Source organism: Furipterus horrens, unplaced genomic scaffold (genome assembly GCF_987537825.1).
Source record: "Furipterus horrens unplaced genomic scaffold, mFurHor1.1.pri manual_scaffold_8, whole genome shotgun sequence".
Classification (NCBI taxonomy): Eukaryota; Metazoa; Chordata; class Mammalia; order Chiroptera; family Furipteridae; genus Furipterus; species Furipterus horrens.
Window position 1 is genome coordinate 44,699,306 of NW_028327178.1, and position 24,322 is coordinate 44,723,627.

Below are 24,322 nucleotides of genomic sequence, written 5' to 3' on the forward strand. Positions count from 1 at the left end.
TTTTTTAATTTTTAACTCAGTTGTCTTTTTATTATTGAGTTGTACGAATCCTTTTTAAAGTATATTATTACATGCTGTTACAGTTGTCCCAATTTTTCCCCTTTGGCTCCCCCTGCCCAGTACCACCCCAACCCCCACTGGTATATATATACATACACAAACACACCACACCAACACACATCATAATTAGAATGCCAAAGGTTAATGATAAAGAGGGAATCTTAATAGCAGCAAGAGAAAAGAGAGTTACAAAGGGGTCCCTATAAGACTATCAGCTGATTTCTCAAAAGAAATTTTGTAGGCAAGAAGGGACTGGCAAGAAGTATTCAAAGTGATGAAAAGGAGGTGTAGTGTGTCTACCTATGCCTCCACCTTGACTGGAAGTCTGAAAGTTATTATTTTTTTTAAAGTCACAGAGGAGACAATTGAGAGCAAATTCCTATCCCATTTTAGCTTCTATATTGTAATATTTAATATTCAAAATAGTTTCTATTTGCCTAGAAAGTTAATGTAAGTGTTGTAAGCCTCAGGAAAGCCTATGACAGGAATAAGTTTTTTTCTGTAGCAGCAAAGGTTTTCTGGAAAAAAATATGTAGACTCTTTTACCACTTTGCAAGAGCACACTTATGTCAGGTGGCCGCAAAACAGATATAGAGTCAAACCCACTTTCTGTTTGTTCTTATTAATAGGTTTTTACTGGCTAAGCTAACGGGTTACATACTATAAAGCTATGATGATGAATTATTTAGCAGTTCTTACACTAAGTCCTTTGAATATGAGAATAAGTCAACAAGAGTTGATTGTGCACATCTCTGCCCAAATCTTTGTTCAGTGACATTTCATTGATAGCTTGAAACTGACCTTAGTATGAGTGTTTCCACTATGGAAATTAGCAGATGCTGTAAATCAGTAGATATCCCCTTGGAGAGCCCATTGTTAAGCATTTCCAGCACATCTCTGTGCACAAAAGTGCTATTTAAAATGTGGTCCACAGACAGGTGTTGATTCACAAACTATAGGATGAGTGCCTTTTGAGATACACCATGAAAATTGAAAGTAAACTTTTAGAAACTTCTTCAGCAATTCTACAGAGTAGTTTGACAGTTGAACCTAATGAAAACTGTGGTCTTGTTTTTTGTGTGCCTTTGTTTTTTTAAACTTCCTTTTCCTAGTAATTCATTTTTATTGAAAGCTACCAAAGTATTGTTCTGCAACAGACTGGGCATCAAACAAACTGGTCCATCACTGGAGATAGTTTGAGAAACATAGGGAACATGTTCAAATCCATGGAAAAGGCCAAAAGAAAAAAAATAAAGAAACATGGAAGGACCTAAACTTGGAACCTAAGGAGATTAATTTTAATGTAAGGTAAATTACCTGACACATCTAAAAAGGTGTGCAAGCGTAAAAGTGTGATATTGTAACGAGTTGCAGAGTTGGGGGGGTGATCCCATGAAATATTCCCCACAACCCTTGGTTGGGGGAAGGGGGAAGTGGATGGTACTTTGCATAGTAATGGCAAGTTAATAGCTATGCCTTCCTTGAACAGAGAGGACTGCCACCCAGGATGGAAGGTGTACGTGACTCTGAGAGTGTATAGTGACTTATAACATAGCCAGGGAAGGTGGAGGCCCCTGTGTCACAGGGAATTCTTGCCCTGACTAAAGATGGCAGCTGAAAGAAGATAAAAGATATGGGGGAACTAGCAAAAACAGCACATCGTGGCGGGGCCGGGGTCGGGGGCTGGATATGAGGTCACATAGGAAGTTCTGGGCTGAGCATTTAAAAGAAGGACGGGCTGAGATGAAGGGAATCCGGTCAGCCATCATGTCTGGTATAGAACAGCAACCATGCTAACTGAAAGGGTGTAGGACAGGGTCCACCATGAGGAGGAAGCCACGTAGTTTGGAGTAAGAGGAGGCCTGTGGCAGAGCTGATGGAGCTGTGGGACCCGCCTAACCAAGGACAGATTAGTGGGAGATGCTTGGAACTGAACTGTGACTGGGAGAGGAGCTGTAGACTTCTGCTTCCATGAGGGATATACAGAGAAGCCACTCCCTAGGGACGTGTGCCCCCCTGGACTCCACCATGATCCAGCGTAATATGGCATGTTTCCCTGAACCACTAATGGAGGCTGAGGACAGTGTACCCCAGGTCCTAAAGGAGAGAGCTGCTGCGAGAGGATGGCAACTCTGAAACCCAAGAGTGCACCTTCCAGAGGGGATGAAGATCTGTTTGTGCAGCCAACGTAGAACAGATATGGAGATGGGGAACTTCTGGGCATCATTTTGGCTTATAGTCTTTAGGAAAGCAAGGGAAATGTTGGGTCTTATAGGAGAGAAGGACTCTGAGCAGGAGTGCTTCCTGCCCCACCCCAAGGTTGGAGTCCTGTAAATAAAAACCTGTTTGTTTCAACACTATTGTTGGGTTATGTGTAAAGGCACCACATGGCCAAGCCCTGGTTTACTTGGTTACAATATCTGAGCAATGGAAGGATCATTGTGCAGCATTTCACTACGGGCCTTCTCTTTTAGGGTGAACTGCAGGGTTCTCTGAGGAGAGAAAACCATATCCTACGAGAAATGGTTTACGGAAAGGGGTTGTTCAGTTTATAAGGGAAGGAAAACAGAAGGGTTTTTAATTATTTTGAAGGCTATTGTGTAGAGGATGGCATGAACTTGTTCTCTATAAGGACCCAGGAAAATCACAAACGTGAAAGGCTAGAGAGGCATAAAAACTAATTTACCACTAGTCAATTGCCCAAAGATGGAATATGGGGACCTTGCTGTATAGTGAGTGTTCAGTCCTGGAAGGTGCTCAAACACAGATAAGCTCATCTTTTGGCTGGCAAATTATTGAAATTGCACCACCATCTTGAGGGCACCTGAAGTAAGTGATGAGATTTCTTTCAAACTGGAGCACTGTGGCTTTATGAATATGAATGGAAATCTAGAAAAGTATTTCAGTAGAGACCCACTGAGAGCGACGTTAAATAGCTAAGAAGGAAGCTAAAAGATGGGACCAGATTACATTACCAACAGGCTGTTTGGTAGCAGTGATACTTGTTCTGGCATTTTGGGTGCACATTTTGGCACGGCTGAAGACAAAACAGTTAACAGAGAAGTTCACTGCCGCTGCTTCCAATCAGTAGGCCCAGAAGTGCTGAACTTACAGTGAATTGTGGAGGTTGTACCCCCATGGTGATTCATTACACAGGCCGGACTCCCCCACCCAATGCCAATCGGTGGTCTGGCTTGAGTACGTCACAGGATGAAAGCACAAATCCAGGTGAAGGCAGAGGTGATGAGATGCAGAATTTGTCCTTATGCTTGGTGTGCCATTAGATCCACTTTACCACTAGAGAGTGAATCCTTACTCTAACACACACTGTGCTAAGAATTTAATAGACATGATCTAATAGAGGAAGATATCACTATTCCCATTTGTTTGATGGTAAGACTGATACTCAGCTACTATGGTATAGTTAGTGTACCCTGGGCTCCAAATCTCATATCTTTTCCTTCACTCAAACCAGTTGTATTCATCCCCCATTAAACCTTTTATTTCAACTCCTTGTCCAGTTAAGCCTAATGTTTTCCATGAGAAACTGCCAGGAAACTGCTCCTAGCACAGTTCTTTGTGCCCTGCAGGAACTTGTCAAAGGTTTGTAGAATGAATGAATTTCGAGTGGTCAACAAGTAGCAGCCACAACTTTAAAAATACTGCAAAAAGGGGGAAACTCCACAAAACAAAATACACATAGAAAAATCATCCGCGTTTCAAAATATTTACAGCATAACATTTACAGGCCACCCAAAGCGTGGTGGCCAGTGGTCCCTGCCCTGCCTGCGTCATGGGAGAAGGCAGAGGGCTGTGGGGTTGGGGAGGTGCAGGCTGCTGGGACAGGCACAGAGCTTCCCCAAGCCTTCTCTCCCGGTTAGTTTTGGCTGAAGAGACGTAGCTATGAGAATGATTTCCACTAAGGTCATCCTCTAGGGAAACCACAAAGACTAGTTAACCTTTTGCTGGATTGAAGTAGAAAAAAGCATGCTTTTGTGAGTGTGTAGGGGGAGGAGAGGGAATGTGGACAGAGAGGGAGGGGTGGTGTAATAACTCTTGTAGTCATAAGATTTGCCAGTTGGTAGTTACTAGTATTCCAGACACTTCCTAATGCCAGACAAATGCTCCAAGCCTCGGCATGTCTGGCTGAGAGATTTATTCAACTGATAGCAGCCGTTCTTGTGGGGAGAACAGACCTTTCAGGGAGCAGTGCTCTGAGGCTAATCAAACACAACATTGTTCTCAGAAGGAAGAATGGAAAGGTTTGTTTCAGAGTCACAATTTTTTTAAAAAAGAAGCACTCAAGTTGTTTTAACAAGTTGCTACAAAACTTGGGCTTCCTGAGGTGAGCCTGTAGCTCACAGTGCTTGTACTGTACCTAAATTCAGAGAGGGAGGGATCAGAAAGTTAGTCATTAAAAAAGAAGAAGAAAAAAAGCCCCAGGCACTTCATGCCTGGAAATGATGTAAGACGCAGCCACTCCTCTGTTAGGACTACAATCAAACAATGCTCAGGCAATCCTCGGCAGCTGCTCTCCAAATGTCAGCGACAGCCTGTCAACAGAGCTTGAAAGCCACCAAGCAGAAGGACTTTGTGCTGTACCTTTCTCGCCCACATTTTCCCCAAGCACTCTCAGGAACCTGGCAACAGGTAACGTGGCAACCTTTGCTTTATAAGATGACAAGTGGCGTAATTTCAGAGAACAGTTTTGTTTTTCTGTTTTTTTTAAGTCAGCTGTATCTCCCGCACCACCCCCACATCCAAGGCCCTCCCTCCCAACTAAAAGTCTAAGAAAACAAAGTACTTGTACTTTCGGGCTGGCAACCCTACTCTCCAGTGTCCCCTGGTGGCCAACTTTGGAACATCATCGATGTTACCTTGAATTCCACTTCTCAGCTCCAAGGTAAGTCACGCTTGTGGAAAGGGGTGGACATCTTTGCTGGACTTAGCTTCCAAAAAAACATGAAGAGTGGAAATCAAGACTCAGAATGTCTTGCTTTTTAGTTTATCGCCTTAACAAAAAATTTACTCTAGCTTCAGGGTAAGATCTCAGGTTTGAGACTGCAGATTTTTTTTTTTTTTAAGCAGCAGCCAGTGTAACATTTTTTTGTTAAGATGGCAAGCTGAAAAGCAAGGACTGCTTGTAGCCATTTGGTTTGGCGGATGGCAGTAAGGATTCCTGCTGGGTGAGACTTGCATTTTCCATTTTTATCTGAATTTATATGTCTAATGCAGAAAACCTTTCATTTTTAATTCACATGCCTAGTTTCCCCGGTTGCCTGTTTGCAAGGATTACTTAAGATTTCCAGACTGTAGGCCCAGACTCCCAGAGAGCATGCCTTGCAGCCACCCCACCTTAGCGCTTTTATCTCTGTGTGAGGCAAACACCCACAAAAATGCCAACGGCAGTATTTTTAAGTGGTCTTCTTCTTCTCAGGCACTGAAAGGCTCTGGCTCTGATCTGGATGCTTGACTACAGTGTGAGCTGTTGGTCGTACCGGCCAGTTGCAACGGCAGCCGTTCTTTCTCCCTCTCTGGAAATGTTAACTGGAAACCAAGAAAGAGGCTCAGATCAAAGGAATTGTTCTCTTCAAAAAGTTCCATTAATTAACTAAATTAAAGGAAGTTAAATGATGTTTGCAAGAAAGTCATTTTAGAAGGCCCACGTCCAGGGGCTGAGGTCTGAAACGTGTAATGTGGACTTTTAATGAAACTTGGCAACAAGTTAAATAGTATTAGAAATGGAGGGTTGCCATATGTAAAACCAGTTGTTGCCTGAAATCAATCATGTCCAAGAAACATCTTAAAAGTAGACAGACATTTGGCTAAAATTTGCCTAGACCACTTAGTACTAAAGATTAAAAACCTAGGGCTCTGAGTAAGAATCATTTGCCCAGTAGCTAAGGTGAGTCACAGCCTCTTGGAACTAGGCACATATATTGAAGTCAGGATGCTGAGAACATCAGGCTTACTGTTTTGCAAGGCAGGGCTGTTGCTTCCAGTAGGGAATGTGATCAGGATTTCATGGCTCATTTTCCCGGCCTTTCCAACAGGTGCTATTGAGTCATCCATGTACACAAGTGACTGCCCTGGCAGTTTCATCTGTTGGGATTAAATTTCTATTTGTTCCATTACTTTATGAAGTGATTTCAACCACTGAATCAGATATATCACTTCCTCTAGGATTTAGGGTTTTTTTCCTTCAATGTTTGTAACATGGTGTGTCTTTTAAAATTTGTTCCAGTGAGGTCTGCAGGCCTTCCTGGGTTGAATAGGCTGTTTACAGGAGGGGCAGATTCTGGGCCCAAGGTCAGGGTTACTGAATTATATAAGGTTTCCTGTTTGGGCAGCTGGTGTACCAACTCCTCAGGTTAGGGCAGACTGAGTTTTGTTGAAAGACAGCATGCCTAGGAGTCCTGGGGTAGGGATAGTGCCAGAGCAGGGAAGAAAATTTTTCTTTTAAGCTTCTCATCAACAAGCTTTCATTTCTTCTCAGATGTCACTTCTCAGAAATACTTTCCTATATTCTCTTATGTGAATTTTTTTTCCTGACTACATTGAGAGAAAGGAATTAGTTGAGGATGTAAGAATCACAGGTCAGTCATTGTTGTCTTTTATTCACAATGTGACCACAGTACTTAGAACATGTGTGGCATAGAGTAGTACTGTGTAAGATAAACACTTGTTACATACAAAAATGAACAGGAATGAGAAGAGACTTCTTGGCAAAAAGAAAGAGACTAACATGGTGATCACCAGGGCTCAAGTAAAATGAATACTCACCAACGCTCTTCTCAGTGATCTTGGATGTTGCAATATAATCTCCTGTTACCAATGCCCACTTCTGGTTTGGCATTGGCCAAATGCAGTTGTGACTGGCCAACTTCTGACATGGAGCTAGTATGTGAGAGACCAACCTAATATTGGTTGGAAAACAGTTGATCCTATGGGTTATCCACCTAATTTCCTCCATCTTCTCCATTTGGCTTTACCCATGGGCACTGAGCAATGGTTGTATGAGGGACCCTGATGCTAAACTGCCCTATCCTGTGCAGCTGCCTTTCTTCTCAGTTCCTTTCACTTCTTATTATTCGTTGACATATTATTCTGTGCTCTGTCTGCTTGCACAAGATGAATATCTGAGAGACAGGGAACTTTCTTTGCCTCCTGCTCCCATTTCATGAGGATTTGCACTACGTGCACAATGAGACCTGGTGCCTAGAATGCAAGGAAAAATCTGTAATGGAATTACACAACTGAATAGGACTTTCCTGCCATGTAGCTGTGTGTCTGGTAAACAAAATAGAACTCAAGTGCCCTGAGGCTGTGTGGAGTAGCTGGTTGGTTCCAGAGGGGAACAAGGTATTGGGCATATATTGCCAGCCGGTCTCCCTCAAGAAGGTGAGAGATGTGTAGAGTGAGTGACCTGTGTACAAACCAGGGTAGGTCCTGTCTAATGAGAGTCCAGTCAGGCTAAGTCCAAACTAAAACTTCAGGCTGGCTTTATCAATAACCTCTGCTCACTGGCAGGCTCTCTGGGCTTTGGAAGGAAGGCAGACCTATCAAAGCAGCCCAGTGCCGCTGGCTATGGACAGAGGGCTGGGAGGGTGGGCTCAACCTGGAGCAGAAGATTTTGCACAAGGCAAACTCAAATCCCCAAATCTGGGAAAACAGGATGTGTGGGGAAGTAAAGAAGAAAGAAAATGCATCCACCATTCCTTCCTGTTGGTTTCAGCATGATGAGGAATAATTACCTGAGTCTGGAGAACAGGGCATGTGGGAGGCCACAGGAGGCCCTGGTCTGTGGAGTTAGGCAGTTAATTATTCATCCTCCTTCCTCCCTGAAAGCTACCTTTTCAAAGTCAAAACAGGAAAAACTATCTGGGTTAACCTGTGGAATACTGTTTTTGTCAGCCTGCTTGGCCCAGAAAGGACCCCAGCCCCTTACTAACTCTCAAGTTACAGAATCAGCACTTTAAAATGACACCTCATTACCCAAACGTGTCACCAACTGATGAGGACCCACATCCAGAGAAGAGCCAGTCCAGGTGTCCCACAGAGCTCTGTCTGCATCACACAGCAAGCATGAGCTCAGTCCTTGCACTAGCCTTTGCAGTTAGTGTAAAGGGCTACTTAAAGGCTGCACTTAAAATTACACTTTACAGTTGGGTTTTTACCATTTGCCAAAATTAAGTAAAAAAACTTCAGGAAACTGGTGTGGCCACTCTGCCTATCTCCTACCATCATCTTTATTCACTGAATTTAATAAACCAGGTGTTGTATCTACAATCCCAATTCTCCCAACTGACAAGGAGGCTGGATAGTGAGGGCTGTCCATGTTCTCCAAGGTGAAGTCTGGCTGGAACCTGGGTTCTTCTCACCTAAGCTTCTTTACTGATCTTTGAAAGAGCTGCCTTATATATACTTTTGTCTTTAAGTTCACCTTTGAACCCTTGTGAGAATAATGTCTACATCCCAAAGTCCTTATCGAATATCTGTTGGTCAAATGTGCTTGGAATTCAGGACTTTATTGAGTGTGGAAAGCTAATACACATGATAGTCCCAGGGTTTGGAGGAGTACCCCTTAATCATGTACTCTAAGCTGTCTGTCTGCAGGAAGCAGAACAGTGAACTGCAAGTAGTTTCAAGGTCAGGTTTTGGGCAATGGCTTTCAGAACTGCAGATGAAAGAATAACGTCCACCTAGTCCTTTAGATGCCTTGGAGCAGTAAATGCTCCCTTTCACAGCTTCCTTCAGTGGCAGCTCAGGTCCTGGTTGGAGTTCTGTTCCAATCACCCACATGGAGGGTGACGGGTGGTGCTGGACTTGGCATCCTAGGTGGGCAAGTTTTCTGTATCATTAAGGAGAAGAGGAATCCAAGATCAGATCTGGTATTCCTTTTGATGTTGTTTCTTTTTCCTTGACCACGTTGGAATTTGGGGTGTTTATTGGTTTATCACTATCCATTATGGTTTTTGTTATAATGATCATCAGGGTACTAATAGAGGTTTTTAACTGACCTCTTGTTACTGAGCAAAGCGGGGCTCATTCATATGGCATCTTGGTGTATGACCCAACCATTAGTGTTGAGAAAAACACGTCTTTTTTTTACAATATTCCAACCTTGAGGGGGCTGGGAGCACTCCTGCTCAGAGCCCTGTTTTCCCATGAGACCCAGCAATTCCCTTTGCTCCCCAAAAGGCTATAAACCAAAACCAAAACCAACAGTTCCCCATCTCTTATCTGTCAGCTCTGTCCTTCAGGATCTGGAGTACATTGTCTTCAGTCTCCATATTATAGTTTGGGAAAGCATGTGCCATGTTGTACTGGATCATGGTGAAGTCTGGGAAAGGCACAAGTCCTGTAGAGAGTGTCCTCTCTGTATGTCTTGAGTTCCAAGAGTCCAGATAGAGGCTGGGTCTGCAAGGTGGACTTTTTGGTGGCTTCTGAGTCATCTGGAGTGGGCATGATCAAAGCAGCAGCTTGCCCACTTTCTTACTAGCCCAGGCCGCATGGCCGGATCCTGACTACAAACTGCATGGCTGCTCCTTCTCACATGGCTGCTACAGCCTGCTGCTCCATCATGCTCCTTCCATCGTGCTTCTTCTCATGGCAGGCAGGGAGGGCCCTTCTTCATCCTTTCAAACAGCATTGCTTTCATCTTTTCCTCCTGGCTAGCCACCCTAATTTAAAATGCTGACCTGGAGCACTATATTATTGTTATGAAAAGCATCTTAAGCTGTATCATCCCTCCTTGTCCTTGGTAGCACTGCTTCTCTTCAGGAAAGGCTCTGCTATCTCCTTGTCATAGATACGCAAAGTATCTCAAACTGTGTCATCTGTCCTTTTACTGGCCCTTTACTTGGGCAGAAATATAGCTATTATCTAGCTACCAGCCTGCCATAGATATGCAAAGTACCTTAAAAGCTGTATTAGCTTCTTCCCTCATCCCCCAAACCAGTGGCTGTGGGGACTTTGGGGACCCCCACCAACTCTGTAACACTCTTACCTCAACACGGACCAATCTCTATACCAATCAGAGAAAGAGGTAGTTTGATGTGTTCTTATAAACACTTAATATCTTCCTCATTCTCAAGCTATAGTCTGAGTCACAGAACAATCCATAAAACCAACACTCTTTCCTTGGCCCACCATAATCTGTAGTGACAGGAGGGTGGCCCCATGCTAGCTCCAGGTGGAGCACAGCACTAATTTGATGTAACTCAGAACACTTACCTAAAAGTTTACCTGCAATGGCACTCTTCATTCATTAAAGTGTTACCTAGCACAGACAGTTTGAAAACAACATACATATTTATACCACATTTCCGACCCAAGAGCTAACAGAGACAATCCATGTAACAGAGATTGAAATAAAGAATAAACTTATGGGTTTACTAAGACATGTTCATAAACTGCAGATATAAATAGAAATATTTTGGATTTCTACTGCCAGAGGTGAAAGATTTTTACATATCAACTCTTCGAAAAAGAAACTATACCTATCTACCAGGTCAAAGATTGTTAAAATATTTTGTGTCGGATGTTTGTGGCCTAGGTTGGAATTCTATGCTTGCATTTTGGGACTCGGTTGTGGTGGCAGCTTACAATGTTCATAATTATGATTGTGATATGATTGCTTAAGTACTAAGGTGCAGGAATGCGGAAAAACTAGAGGAGTCAAAATGAACTAGCAACAAAGGACGGGGAAATAGATCACTGGGAAAGGAAGAATTTCCACGGCCGCTGCTCAAAGTTTCAGCTTGTTTGCAGTTGCTGATAACCTTGTCAGGTCTCCAGATACGGGCAAGTTTTGTCACCCGCCAGCACCTGGCTGAGGGGTAATAAAAACAGTTGCCTTATCTTCTGAGGGTGGAATTAATCCCACCTCAGCCCATGGTAATTAGAGTAAACTGAAATTGCCTGTCATTTACCGAAAAAGGGGGAGGGAGAAAGGAACGAGGCTTAAAGCAGGAAGTGGTGTTCATCTCTCTCTCTGGATTTTACAAAGAACGTAAGCAAACAGCCAGAAGTTTTTCAGTTTGTGAAAAACAGCCTGGCTAGGCTGCCCTCTCCCGGGGGGACCAGGGTTGCTGATAGCTCAGTTCCACATGACAGTCTAGGAAAGGAGCTCAGGCTGATGAACATCCAAGAAAGTTTCTTAGGAGCTCTCCTTTCTAAATGTAAATGACTGAGTCAGTGCTTTGCTAAGCAGGGAAGGAAGTCACAGTCATACCGAGTGACTCATTCTGTGCTGTTAGTTCAGGCAGTTGCATAAAAAGTTTAGCAAAAGCAGCAACAAATCTACTTTAAATACTAGCACAGTGAGGAAATTCCTCACTTTCAGGCTGAATGCCATCTACACAAAAGAACTCCTGTTGACATCTCATTTACAATCTCCCCCAGGAACAGACAAGACCATTTCAATAAACCCGGCTCAGAAACACCTATTGTTTAAAATCTTCAACCAGCAACAGGCTGCCACCACTCCCCATTGTTCTGTAAAATAAAAGATTTAGAAGGAGGAGGATTGGGACTGTGGAAGCTATGAAAAGAGGAAGGAAAAAACTCCCCCATGACCCAGTGCTGTCAGAGGGCGTGCATAAAAATAAAGTCAATAGATTTCCGTTTTATAAGAACTGCATAAGAAATGTCTGTTATGTTCCTGAACTGGTGGTTGGGATTCTAAATCTGAGGCCAACACTGTGTGTTAAGAAGCTAACTCATGTCACCATGCCGAAAAGCCGAAAGCTATACTTACTCTATTCTCAGCCTCACAAAAGTCCTGATGGCAGCTGCAGCAAAGCCCCAGGTGAGTCTTTGATCTGGTCTATTTCTCCAGGATTTATAGTTTGTCCTTTCCAAGGAGAATTTTCAGACTTAGCCTTTGGAACCCACGCCTCTCCATTAATTATGTCGTCCTTCCCATCTCCACTGTTTTGTTCCCTGTTTTAGGCAAGCTTGAACACTTTATGGAGTATGCAATGTTGTCCTTTGTACAAAAGGGGGGAAAAATGGGCATTTCTCAAATGCTTAGTATCTTTATCTTCCTAACAGATCTTTCAGTTAATGTTCCCACTCTCAGCAGATGGCCCCTTTCTCTATCCAGAGTTCAAGCCAAAACTCTGGGCATCATCTCTAATTCCTTTGGGTTCTTCTCTCCTATCTCTTAAACCCCTTTGGATCATTCCAAATCCTTCTATCCACCTTTCTGCTTCCCTAGATCCTATTACCTTTTTTCTGGAGGACCACAGCAACTTCCTAACTCAAGGTTTCTCAAACTGCTAGTTGTGACTTACTAATGGGCCATGCAATCAGTTGAGATGGGTTATGCAGTTTCACCAACCAAAAAGTGAATTAGATTAGACTATGGCATTAGAAAATGCATTCAACAAAACAGAAGTAAGTATTGTTTCATAAAACGTGTTTCACTTTGTGTGTGTGTGTCCAGATGTGTGTACATTCTGTACTTTGTCAAAATATATTGAGAAATACTTTTCTAATTGGTCTCCCTGGGTCTGTCTTGTCCCTGCGTTCACACTTAAGGTAAGAGTTGGAGATACTAAACAGACCCTGTCACTCTCCAGCTGACAGATCTACCCTGAGGGTAAAGTCTCAAATGTAGGGCTTTGGAGATTCTGAATAACTTGCTTCCTGTTCAAGTTCATATCTGAGAACTCAACATCCTCCTGATCAGTTTACTTTTAATTATTAAAACCATCAAGTTCCCTGGCCTTTGCAAATGGAATAAATTCTTCCCTCCTCTTTCTCCTTTAGGTATCAGCTTAGGGGACACCTCTTCTACGCAGACTTCTGGAATGTCCTTCTAAATGCTTTACTAGGTCTCATTAGAACACTGCACTTTTTGTTTGACAAGGCACTTATTACATTATAATTATCTTCTCAACTCTGTCCTAGACTTTAAGCTCCAAGTGAGTGTTCAGTAACTATTTATTGGGTAATTATTATGCATTGAATTTTTCACATTTTACACAGTTCCCATTTCCTTTCTACATATAAATTTGAATAATTATTATAAAGTATCTTATGTCTATTTTTCAAAGCTTTTGTTTTTATTCTTTTACACTTAAGTATCTCCCGTAAACTTGGTTTATCAAAAACAACCTAATTAATTTAAAAATTAACTGAACTCTTAGAAATCAAAATAATAAAATTTGGAGAAAGCTGTTGAACTTCTGGCTGGTCACTCACTCTCTCTGAATCTCAGATCCTTCACATGTAAAAGGAGGGACAAAACTCAGCGATTTCTAAACTCTTCCAGTCTGCCACTCCGAATCTCTGCCTTTAACTTTCTCTTTTTAAGGACCAGAAAGGCAAAGTGATTTTTCTCCCCCAAGGAGAAACAACTTTTCAGTGACGGGGTATTGTTAGCCTTCCTACAGAGTTTTAACAAGCAGCAAACAAAAAAAACATAACATCACCCAGAAACTGACAGTGCCACTAAGTTTGTGAAAAAGAGATTCATAAAATTAGAGAAAAGGGGACTTAAAAAAACCAAAATCCATAATGGATTTCTGCCCAGGCAGGTCTTAACACTTTTTAAAACAGTCTTACTATTCTTTGTTATTAAATGGTGAGATGTTCAGAATTCCTTTTTTTAAAATTGGAAGTGAGAAGTTAAAGAATTTTCCACATCCTGACACCTTGTAGTGGGGAGGCACAGTGGACAGCTACAACCTTCCTGAAGGTGCCAACGAAAACATCCAAATACCTTTCTTAGGATTGAGGCTCTGGGGCCCATACCTGTAACCGCCCTCAAGGCTAATGCTGCATCTTTCCAAGAAGAGATTTGGCTTTGGTTCTTGTAACCTCTCTCCCATGCCCCACTCCTGCCAGAAGCTTCTGAAGAAGTCCCTGTTTTTGCCTACTTTCCTTATTTACTTATGCTATAGAGCCTGGGTATGCATAACTTGGTCTATAAAGTAGAAAGTTGACAGAAAGACACTCCTTTGGGGGAAAAACCCTAAAACAGTGATATTACTTTTATTTTTCCTAATGTGATATGTTGTACTCTGTAACTTAAGCCAGTGTATTTGCTTTTTTTCCTTCTAAAAAAACCAGCAGTAGTCTGCCTTTATTTGACACTAAATTTAACAGAAAATTATGGTAAGAAGAAGCTGACTTTGAAGTGCATTCTTACAAAGAAAAAATAGAAAGTCACTACTGTAACTCCCCATAACACTACTGTGCACATGAGGACCCAACTTTGACATCAAATAGGGTCCAGTGATGGGCTTAGAGATGATTTTTATTTTACTCTTTGGGTTCTCTGATTTTTCCAAGTAGAAAAATGAACATGCATTACCACTGTAATAATAAAAAAGCACAAACATTAGAATAAAAATTATTTACACTATGTTTTCATTACTATGACACAAAATTAATTTTATTTTTATCTTATATGTTGCTGTGTATTTTTCTTTATTTAACCATTTATTCTTTTTTTTTTCCTGATATCGGAGACATGGTTTAATTTTCAAGTGAAACCATATTTTAAATGAGAAGAAACTTTTAAGACGATTAGTTGCCCTGTTTTATAGTCTGCTACTGATCATTGTGATTTTCCTTGAATAATGGTTTTTCTCCCTAAGATTACCCTCCTTGTCTTTAAAGGGACTACATTAAGTCCATTTTTAATTTATCCTGTTCATTTGCATAAACATAACAAGAGCAGCAAATGATCACTTATGATCTTTAGTTCTGCTTTGCTGGATAAACATTTATTCTTGAAGGAAATTTCATATGACTGCCATATTAAAAAAATAATGAAGAATGCTTCACATTACTTGATAGTTCACACTCTTTCAACACTTCAGAACACTGGTCCATAAGACACAGCCAAACACAAGCATGGAGCTCCTTGACCACCTGGATGCAGCATATCTTGTTTGCCTCTCCTGAATTTTCACACCTTATCATTTCCAGAATGCCATCTTTTAAATGCCTTTATGCCTGTGGCACACATTGTTGTTTGCTTTCTGATAATCACCCTTCTTGCCAACAGGAGGACCCCGATGATGTTGACTTTTCTATGCAGCCATGACTTTTAGGGGGAGGTGAGCACCTCTCTAGATTTGGAGGCTGTATCTTCATTGGTCTATAGGACAAAGGAGAAGGGAAGTCTGGTGGGAATGCTTTGGGAAAGGTTTACCTCCCTATTTACAGTAGCATGAGTCAGGGACATCCCTTTTGTCCTCTGGATGTTGTAATCAGCAAGAGATACTCTGAACTGTGTGGCTGCCACAGGGAGCGTTCTGCCAAAGAAGACAAACCCACAATGATGTCCACAGGTGAAAAAGACAGCAAGAACTAGGTTCGATACAGTCATTGGCTGCCCTTTCTTTAGACTTGCTATTTTTTGAAAAAATAAATGCCTTTACCAGCTAAGTCACTTTGATTTTATTTTCAAAATTTTGTTTATTTGTTTGGCTAGGCACTTAAATTATGTTTTCATATATAATAAGTTTCCTTCCTTGCTTGGAAAACTCCTGTTCATTCATCAAGATTCACTTAATTTGGGTTCCATTAGCACCTCCTACATATCTTTATTACAGAACTCATCAAAATTTGCTTGTTCTGGTCCTATTTAGCGCTCTTGGACTAAGACAGAGAAAATCAGTGGTCAGGTAGATTTTTGTTCATTACTCTATGTACTTGTTGGATTAAATGATTCCTTACAGCAAATTCTGTCACACAAGACAGCAATTTTTAACTGGTGTGCCGCAAGAATTTTTAAAACATGTAATATCTGCCTATTCAGTCAGGGCACTGACCTCATTTCCCTTATATTGTCAAATTAAAACTGATGACAACAGCCAGCCCAACAATGGCACTCTGGTGTGAGTGAATCAATATCATACCTTTTTTTTTTCCTTTGTCAGAGCTGTAAAAAAAATTCTTTTGGTGTGCTGCGGAATTGTAGTAAAAGATTGAAAATCTCTGATTTAAAGAAATGAAAGAGACCTAGGAAATTTGGGATTGAGTAAGTAGGGAAGGGCAGAGTGGCAGCAAATCTCCGACTGCCCGTGGCAAGAAAGACTGGAGAAATTGTACCTGCTTCCCAGATGTGCTCAGGGCTGCCTCTGAACAGTAAAGAGGTAGCACATGTGCAAGCCCCTCGTAAATGGCTGTGCAGATGTCGCAGCAGAGCAGCAAAGGCAGCAGTAGTGATAGCTGTTACTTTTTGGGGAACCAGCTGAGTAATTGTTCTAAACCACAGTCCTTCCTGGAGCAGCATAAATTGACTTGGCCTTTGGCTGGTATTGAGTTGTGACTCTGGAAATACCACAAAATATTTTATAAAATTTGAATAAAGTTGCAACTTTAGGCTAAATGGGAGGGGGAAATGCTGTAAGAATTAAAAGGACCAAAGGGAATGGTCTCTACTTAAATTGCATATTCCCCCTCACAATATTTTATATAAAAATAAAAGTGACAGTAATTCCATTAAAAGGGAACAATTCTTTCAATATATAGTTTAGGAGGAAGTTAAGTAAATTATAAAAGTGACTGAAGTCAAACATAACTTGAAGAGGAGACAAAATAATGTTTTAAGTGATGCATAAATAGAACTGGTAATTTTGGTGGTTTGGAGAAAATGATTAGAAAAGTTGGGAATGGAAGGTCGGTCTAATGTTACATCAGTAAGTTAGAGGTCTCTTTTCTTGAACAGAAGCTTGCTTCTGAAGAGGAGGAATTCAGAGGCGCTTCATCAATATGCTCCAGTATGCCCCTTTTTGAATTTGGAGAAGGAGGAAAAGCCAGGTCACAAGCCAATAATCTCTTGGTTGTGCTGGAGGATTGGCCTTGGAAATTCCACATGAGGAAAGAAAAGACTTGGGGATCCTGGCAGGTGGGAGGAGGTTGGAGCAGAGATAGCAAGTCTGGGCAATGGAAAAAGGGAGGCAAAGGGTAAGGGGAGGCCAAGAAAACATTTTTCAATGCTTTGTCTGAGGCAGAGGCAGCCCTGAGCACAGCTGGGAAGCAGGTACAATTTCTCCAGTCTTCCTTGCCATGGGCAGTTGGAGATACACTGCCATTCTGCTCTTTCCTACTTGCTTAATCCCAAATTTCCCAGATCTCTTTTGTTCCCTCAGGTACCTGCTCTTTGAGAGGTAAAAATATAGCTAGTCTGATAAAGGAATGCACTGAGGAATGTGGGGTGAGGATTGCTTTTTAAAAGAATTCTTGCAAACATTCCTTTCCTCCACAGTACTAAATATGTATTTAAGTCTGGGAAAAGGAAGACTTGAATTTTATACTTTTATCTTTACAGCCCTGGATTTGTGCTAAGTACTTTTTACTTATGATCCATTTTACAGATATGGAACTGGAGGTCAAGTTCAGAGAGGCTGTTACACTGCCTGTGGTAGATGGGAATTATCAAAGGTGACTGAAACAATGTCTTCCATCTGACATGTTCTTGTAGAACAGGGGTCAGCAAACTTCTCTATAAAGAGCCAATCAGATTTTAGACTTTGTGAACCATGCCATCTGTGTCCCAAACACTTAGCTCTGCCACTGTGGCAATGCCAGAGACAATATGTAAATGAACAGGCTGGCTGTCTTGAAGAGGTGAGCCACAATTCATGGGCCTGCGCGCAGTTTGCTAAGCCTGCTCTAGAACTTCACCACTTCCTGTCAAGAGGTGGAGTCTAAGTCTCCTCTCCTTGAACCTGGGGTAATGTGATTTGCCTGTGACCAAGAGAGTGTGAAGGAAGTGACACTGCTTGACTGAGGCTGGATCAGAAAAGGTGATGCAATCTCTGCTCCCTGGGACAGCTGCCTGCTTGGAGCCCTGAGCCACCACAGACCAGTCCAGTTGTCCTGAGATCCCCATGCTGTAAGGATGTCCCTGTGGGCCATGTGGAAAGATAGAGAAGCTCTGAGGTTGTAAGGTGAGGGGAGATGCTCATCCAACCCCTGCCCCCCAGTGTTCTACCCCTGACTACAAGCTCTGGAGAGACACTGAGCCAGAAATAGTCAGCTCTATCTCCTTCAAATTCCTGCCCCACAGAAACTGAGGAATAATAAGACGACTGCTGTTTTAAGACATATACAGAGCATTGCTCCCAAAGCAGTGAGTGGCAGATATGGGATCCAAACCCGGGTTGGCCCCCTCAACCATGTATTCTTTCTACATGATTGCTTCCAGCAGAGGTTTTCAAAAAAATTTTTGTTAAAATATATGTTCATAAAACTTACCATGTTAACTATTTTTAACTATACACTTCAATAAATACACTCACATTGTTGTGCAAACACTCCCCAGAATTCTTTTCATCTTGAAAAACTGAAACTGTCTACCCACTGAACAACTGCCCCCTCCCCCTCCCCCAGCCCCTGGCAACCACCATTCTACTTCCTGTCTCTATGAATTTGACGACTCTAGGTCTCTTGTGCATGTGGAAGCATATATTATTTGTCTTTTTTTTCTGTGACTGGCTTGTTGCATTTAGTGTGAGTGTATGTGTGAGTTTGTATATTTATATACTCATATTTTAAGCCTGTGTTTATTAGTGAGTCTGACCAGTGAGTAACAAAGGTTTGTCAAAGAAAAATGTTAGAGCTTCCAGGTCCTGTGAATCACAGGTGCAACATTTCCCAGGAAGGACCTTGCAACAGCACTTACTCTAACAATGACAATTCAGTGTCCTGCCTCTAAAGGGCTTTGAAGAAAGAGGAACCCATGAATCAAGAGTAAGATAAGGCTGTTTGATTAGTTTCAACTTGTTCGCTGTTTGACTTCCCTCTAAGAGCCATGCCTTGAGAATGAAATCATTTTCTCTCACACAGCCCTTTCAAAGAGCATCAGACACAAACACTCACTGTCTGCTTCTTTATTTCCTCTATGTCAAGGGGTGTGCACTGACTTGGTGAAATTTCTGTGGCTAGCTGTATCAGCCAAAAATCTGCAGGGAATCAGCAAAGATGCTACTACTTGTTTACACAGACTAAGACCAAGCCTTGACCTTCTCTGCCTTCCCCTATGCCTAACCTAAGACCAACAAGCCAATCTGGGCCGAGGTGCACACTTTCAAAGTCAAGGTCTTAGCTTCCTCTCTCCACACTCACCCTAATTGCCTAGTCCACTTGTTACACCACAAAAGAATGGAAGTGGTCTTTTTCTAATCTCCCAGCATCCTAGCCCACAGTTATGGGCTGAATTTTGTCTCCCTTAAGGTTTATACGGCCCTGGTTGGTGTGGCTCAGTGGACTGAGCAACAGCATGTGAACCAAAAGGTCACGGATTTGATTCCCAATCAGGACGCATGCCTGGGTTGTAGGCCAGGTCCCCAGTTGGGGGTGTACCAGTGGCAACCAATCCATGTATTGTATCTCTCACACAACAATGTTTCTCTCCCTCTTTCTCCCTCCCTTCTCCTCTCCCTAAAAATTAAATAAATAAAATCTTAAAAAAAAATCGTATGTTGAAGACTTAAATCTTGGTACTTCAGACTAACTGTAGACTAACTGTATTTGGGTCTTTAAGGCAGTTATTAGGTTAAAATGAGGTCAGTAGGCCCAAATCCAGTATGACTGGGTCCTTATAAGAAGAGAAAGGCATGAAAGGCTCATGCTCAAAGCGGAGGGCCCTGTGAGGATGTGAAGAAGACAGCCCTCTGCAGGCCACATAGAGAGGCCTTAGAAGAAACTATCTGAACCCTGGCTGCTGTGGCTCAGTGGATTGAGCTCTGGCCTGCAAACCAAGTGTGGCTGGTTTGATTCCCAGTTGGGGCACATGCCTGGGTTGCACCCCAGGTTCCTAGTTGGGGGCGCACAAGAGAGACAACCACACATTGATGTTTCTCTCCCTCTCTTTCTCCCTTCCCTTCTCTCTAAAAACAAATAAATAAAATCTTAAAAAGGAAAGAAAGAAAGAAAGAAACCATCTGCCCACACCTTGACCTTGGACTTCCAGCCTCCAGAACCATGAGAAAATACATTTCTTTTGTTTAAGCCCCCAGTCTGTGGTACTTTTTGTTATGGCAGCTCTAGTAAATGGATACACTTATCAACAGAAAGTTCACAGCCTTGAGGTTGGGACTTCAGTCCAGAAAAGTACTGAAGGTAATAATCAGAAACTCAAAAGGCAAGAAAGCCTTTCAATACAGCTTCTCTTTCTGAATGTTTCACAAGTGGCCTACTGGCAGCTTAAGATGGTGGTCCTGGTGGCAGAGCCTGGGGTGAGGGCTGACCTTCACCAAGCCCTCTGGGGCCCCCAGGCTCAGAAGGGGAATGACTGTGGCTCTAGATTCTAGAAGTCTAACAAGTACGCGGGGATGTAGTAGGTGTTTGGAGCATGGTCTAAGAGGCTCATCTCTGAGCACTTAACTCCTTCCTTCTTCTGGGCATGATTGGCCTTCTTTCTCCCTCATCTCTTCCGGTCTTTGGGGCTTTTTCCACCTACCCCTCCTGCCAGGATGCTTTACTACCAGGACAGTCAGAAGAAGGGATTGTATCATGCAAATCCTGATACAGTTTTGGTTTTTCTTTTGTGGGAAGGGTGATAAGGGACAGAACGGACACCTGCTGTTTAAGCAGGTGATAAGATGGGTGGGATGGTAGACAGCATAATGGCCCCTAAATTCCGAATCTTTGAAATCTGTGAATATGTTACCTAATATGGCAGAAGGGAATTCCCTGCTGTGATTAAATTATGGATCTTAAAAGATTATCCTGGATTATCTAGGTGGCTCCAATGTAATCACTAGGGTCCTTAGAAGGGGGAGGCACGAGGGTCAGAGTCAGAGAGGGAGATGTGATGGTGGAAGCAGAGGTGACAGACAGAGGTTTGAAGATAATGGTTTTGAAGACAGAGGAAGATGCTACAAGGTGAGGACTGAAGGCTGCTTCGAGGAGCTGGCAGGGCTCCTCCAAGGAGCTGGAATGTATTCACCCCTAGAGCTGCCACAACGGAGTGTGACCCTACTGACCCACTGTAGACTTCTGACCTCTGCAGTGTAACTTGGTGTTTTAAGCCACTAAGTGTGTGATAATTTGTTACAGCAGCGCCAGGAAACCCACACAGGGGGAAAAAATGAAAGTCCTTGAGAACAGCTGCTATCACATTTAAATAAGCATTGATAAGTGCCCAGAAATAAAAATAACACACAAAGCTAAAGCTTCTGTCCCTTAAAACAGTGGACCTCAAAGATAGTCTCCCAGCCAGCAGGGTCAGTGGCACCTGAATGTGGGTCAAATTCTCAGCCCTCACCCCAGAGCCACTGATTCAGAAACTCTGGGGGTGGGGCCTGGCAGTCTGGGTTTTAACAAGCCCTTTGGGTGATTTTGCTGCGCACCGAGGTTCAGCTTAAAAGTAAGTCATCTGGGCCAGTTCTTCACGAGTGAAGGGTACCTGTGGGCCTCTGGTGTCTGTGTTCCTATTGAGTCTACAGCTCAGCTAGTTATTTCACAATTTATGCTTGACTAGGAATCAGTGATGGGCTCTACAGGGGGAATGTGGAAGGAGGGGGAGCCCAGAATTCAGTCTCCATGTGTTCACAAGTCCCCACTCCCTTCACATAGCCTGTGCCTGTGGTAGAGGGGCCAAGAATCCGGCTAGATTGTTGTTCCAGAGCCCTGCATTATCACATGCATTTGTCCCTGTCTGGAGTGGCAGAGGAGATGGTTATTTTCCCTCTTAGCTTTAAAGTGCTTACCTGCTGGAGGCAACCCCATACTGGGTAGTTTGAAAGATACTTTTGAAAACAAGAGTGGACTTACCACTTCCAGAAGTTCTGGAATCACATAAACATTAATTTCAGTCCTGGATCTGCCTCCTGTTAGTTGGGTGACCCTAGGTTGTGTAATCTCTCCGAGCCTCAGTGCTGTTTCTGTACACTAGGCATGCTAAAAGGACTTTTGTGATAGCATTGTTGAGAAGTCAAGTGAAATAATTTATGTCAAGATGCTAATGCAGGACCTAGAAGAAGGTAAATGCTTAGTGGCCTTGTTACTAATTATCATAAATTGTAGTTAATATTGTTAGTAGAAATGAATAGCTATTGTTTACACTAGCCCTGATATTCATCATCTCCTATTTCCAGGCTTCATATGTATAAGGGATCCAACTCACAAGTTCAGTCCATCTGAAGTTCTGTTGACATCTCTTGAGGTTCTTCAAGGCTCTGCGAAAAGGGAAAGTCCCCTATAAAACGATGGCACTTCTCATAGCTGCTCAGCTGATGGAACTTCTCGCAGCAGCCTGGGTCCCCTGTGCCAGGATGTGGCTGGACCTCAGCTTGGAGGTTCCCGTTCCCTCCTCGCTGCCTGTCTTCCTCTGACCCATCTGGTCAGATCTAGTATTTTTCCTCCCTCCTCCTTGGGCCCCTTCCATATCACCCAGCCAGCTGCTTCCACATCCCATCTCGCAAGCGGAAGTGAGGCGCATTTACCACCTTTGCGTGTAAGTGACAGCTTTTGCGATGAGATTAATAAAATGCCAATGCTTAGGGGAAACCAGGCTCTCCCTCAGTCACTTCTGCTCCGCCTTTCTTGTGACACATAAAACGGGCCTGACCAATGTTAGCCTGTGCGATGTGGTCATGTCAGCCTCTTTGGGAGACCGTGGGCGCCGGTGACCTGGGTGTGAACTGTCCCTTTGTTAGAGTGGGTCTGAGACACGCTGCCACTGCGTGAGCCTGCATGCAACTGGTCAGTGTGTCCTTGGCTGTGCCACTGAGCATGTGCAGGGCTCCGTGCATCACTTGGGGTATCTGCCCTTGATGGCAGAGGAAGTATTCCAGTTCACCGCCGGATGCATCAGGGTTTTTCCTCAGCTACCACCGGACGACTGAGTGAAGGCATTCCAGGAAACCAGAGGGCTGTTCCAGCCTCTGCGATTTCAAAGCAAACTGCTTGGCAAGGCTGCTGGCTCTTTCCTGCCATGTCATTTTCTCTCAGCTGTACTCTACTTTGCGGCACGCTCACTTACCACTGGATCCCACAAACTAAGATTTATCTTTCTTAGAACGAAGAGCCTATTCATTTTTCCTCCACAGAAACTTTTAACTTTTTAAGATTCAGGATGACCCCAAAGGTCATGATAAAGACTACGAGAATAGGGGAAACTAACAGATGAAGAATACTCTACCCCCTTTTAATTCACATTTATTCTGTTTAACAGGGGGCGTTGGTTGTATTACATCTGATTTAGGCCATATGCACCCAAGGGTAGTGGTTATGGACTCAATGTTGGGTCTCCACAAAATCCGTATGTTGAAGCCCCAACTCCCAATGTGATGGTATTTGGAGGTGGGGACTTTGGGAGGTGACTAGGTTTAGATGAGGTGATGAGGTGGGGTGCCCCTGATGGGATTAGTGCTCTTGTAAGAAGATATACCAGATTGCTCTTTTTTTCCTCTCTCCATGTAGAGACATAGCAAGGGCATGTGAAACACAGCAAAAAGGTAGCCCTCTGCAACTAAAGACAAAGACAAAAGTTCTCACCAGACATTTAACCTGCTGGGTCTCTTGAGTTTGGACTTCCCAGCCTCCAGAATTGTGAGAACATAAATGTCTATTGTTTAAGCCACGCAATCTGTGATATTTTGTTGTAATAGCCCAAGCAGACTAGGCAGTATCTCAAGAACAAAATACACGAAACTTCAAGAAATAGATCACAAAGACCCAGGCAGCTGTCACTGAATGTTCCTCCTCCCTGTCCTAAAAGACAAAACAGTGATTTTCCAAAGATGCTCCCAGAAGCAAAGTCTAGACATCACACACAGAATATGCAAAAAGAACCAAGGCCATGAGCTCTTGAACCTGCCCAGTGCCTGCCTCACAGAGCCTCCCCCTCTACCTCCGTGGGTTTCACAGCAGCAGTTCCTACCTCCTGCTTCTCGAAGGACATTGTTTTTCATTCTCTTCAGCCACAGCAGTTCCACATGTAACCCCACAGCAATACTGTGAGGGCATAGAACACGTGTTACTATGATTGTGTCCTGTGCACTGCAAGGATCAGGCCTTGGCTGATGAGCCTTGGAAAGAGTTACTGTCACTCAACCGTGAATAAAAAACTGCAAAATCAAAACTAATAAAAATTTAATGAAATGCTATTATAAACTAACATTATGTTAGCATCACTTCTTGTTAAACAATTAACAAAATTCTATTACTTGAAAGTACTTTATGGGTTAGATTTTTTTTTCATTTTGTGAGGAATTCCTATGTAGGTATGATTACCAAGGAATCATAGCTAATCAAACTAAATAAATTTTACATATGTAATTATAAT

The 24,322-nt window shown here is 42.8% G+C and overlaps 1 protein-coding gene and 1 pseudogene across 3 annotated transcripts in view; one reads left to right on the forward strand and one right to left on the reverse strand.

The window, feature by feature from the left end:
- Positions 1-24,322, reverse strand: part of DLGAP1 (DLG associated protein 1) — a 362,099-nt gene that overhangs the window by 65,864 nt on the left and 271,913 nt on the right. The window lies entirely within an intron of this gene.
- On the forward strand, positions 4,264-6,175 carry LOC150002838 (uncharacterized; annotated as a pseudogene). The gene is made up of 3 exons (XR_016512740.1): positions 4,264-4,715; positions 4,791-4,963; positions 6,114-6,175. The product of XR_016512740.1 is annotated as an uncharacterized LOC150002838 (transcript).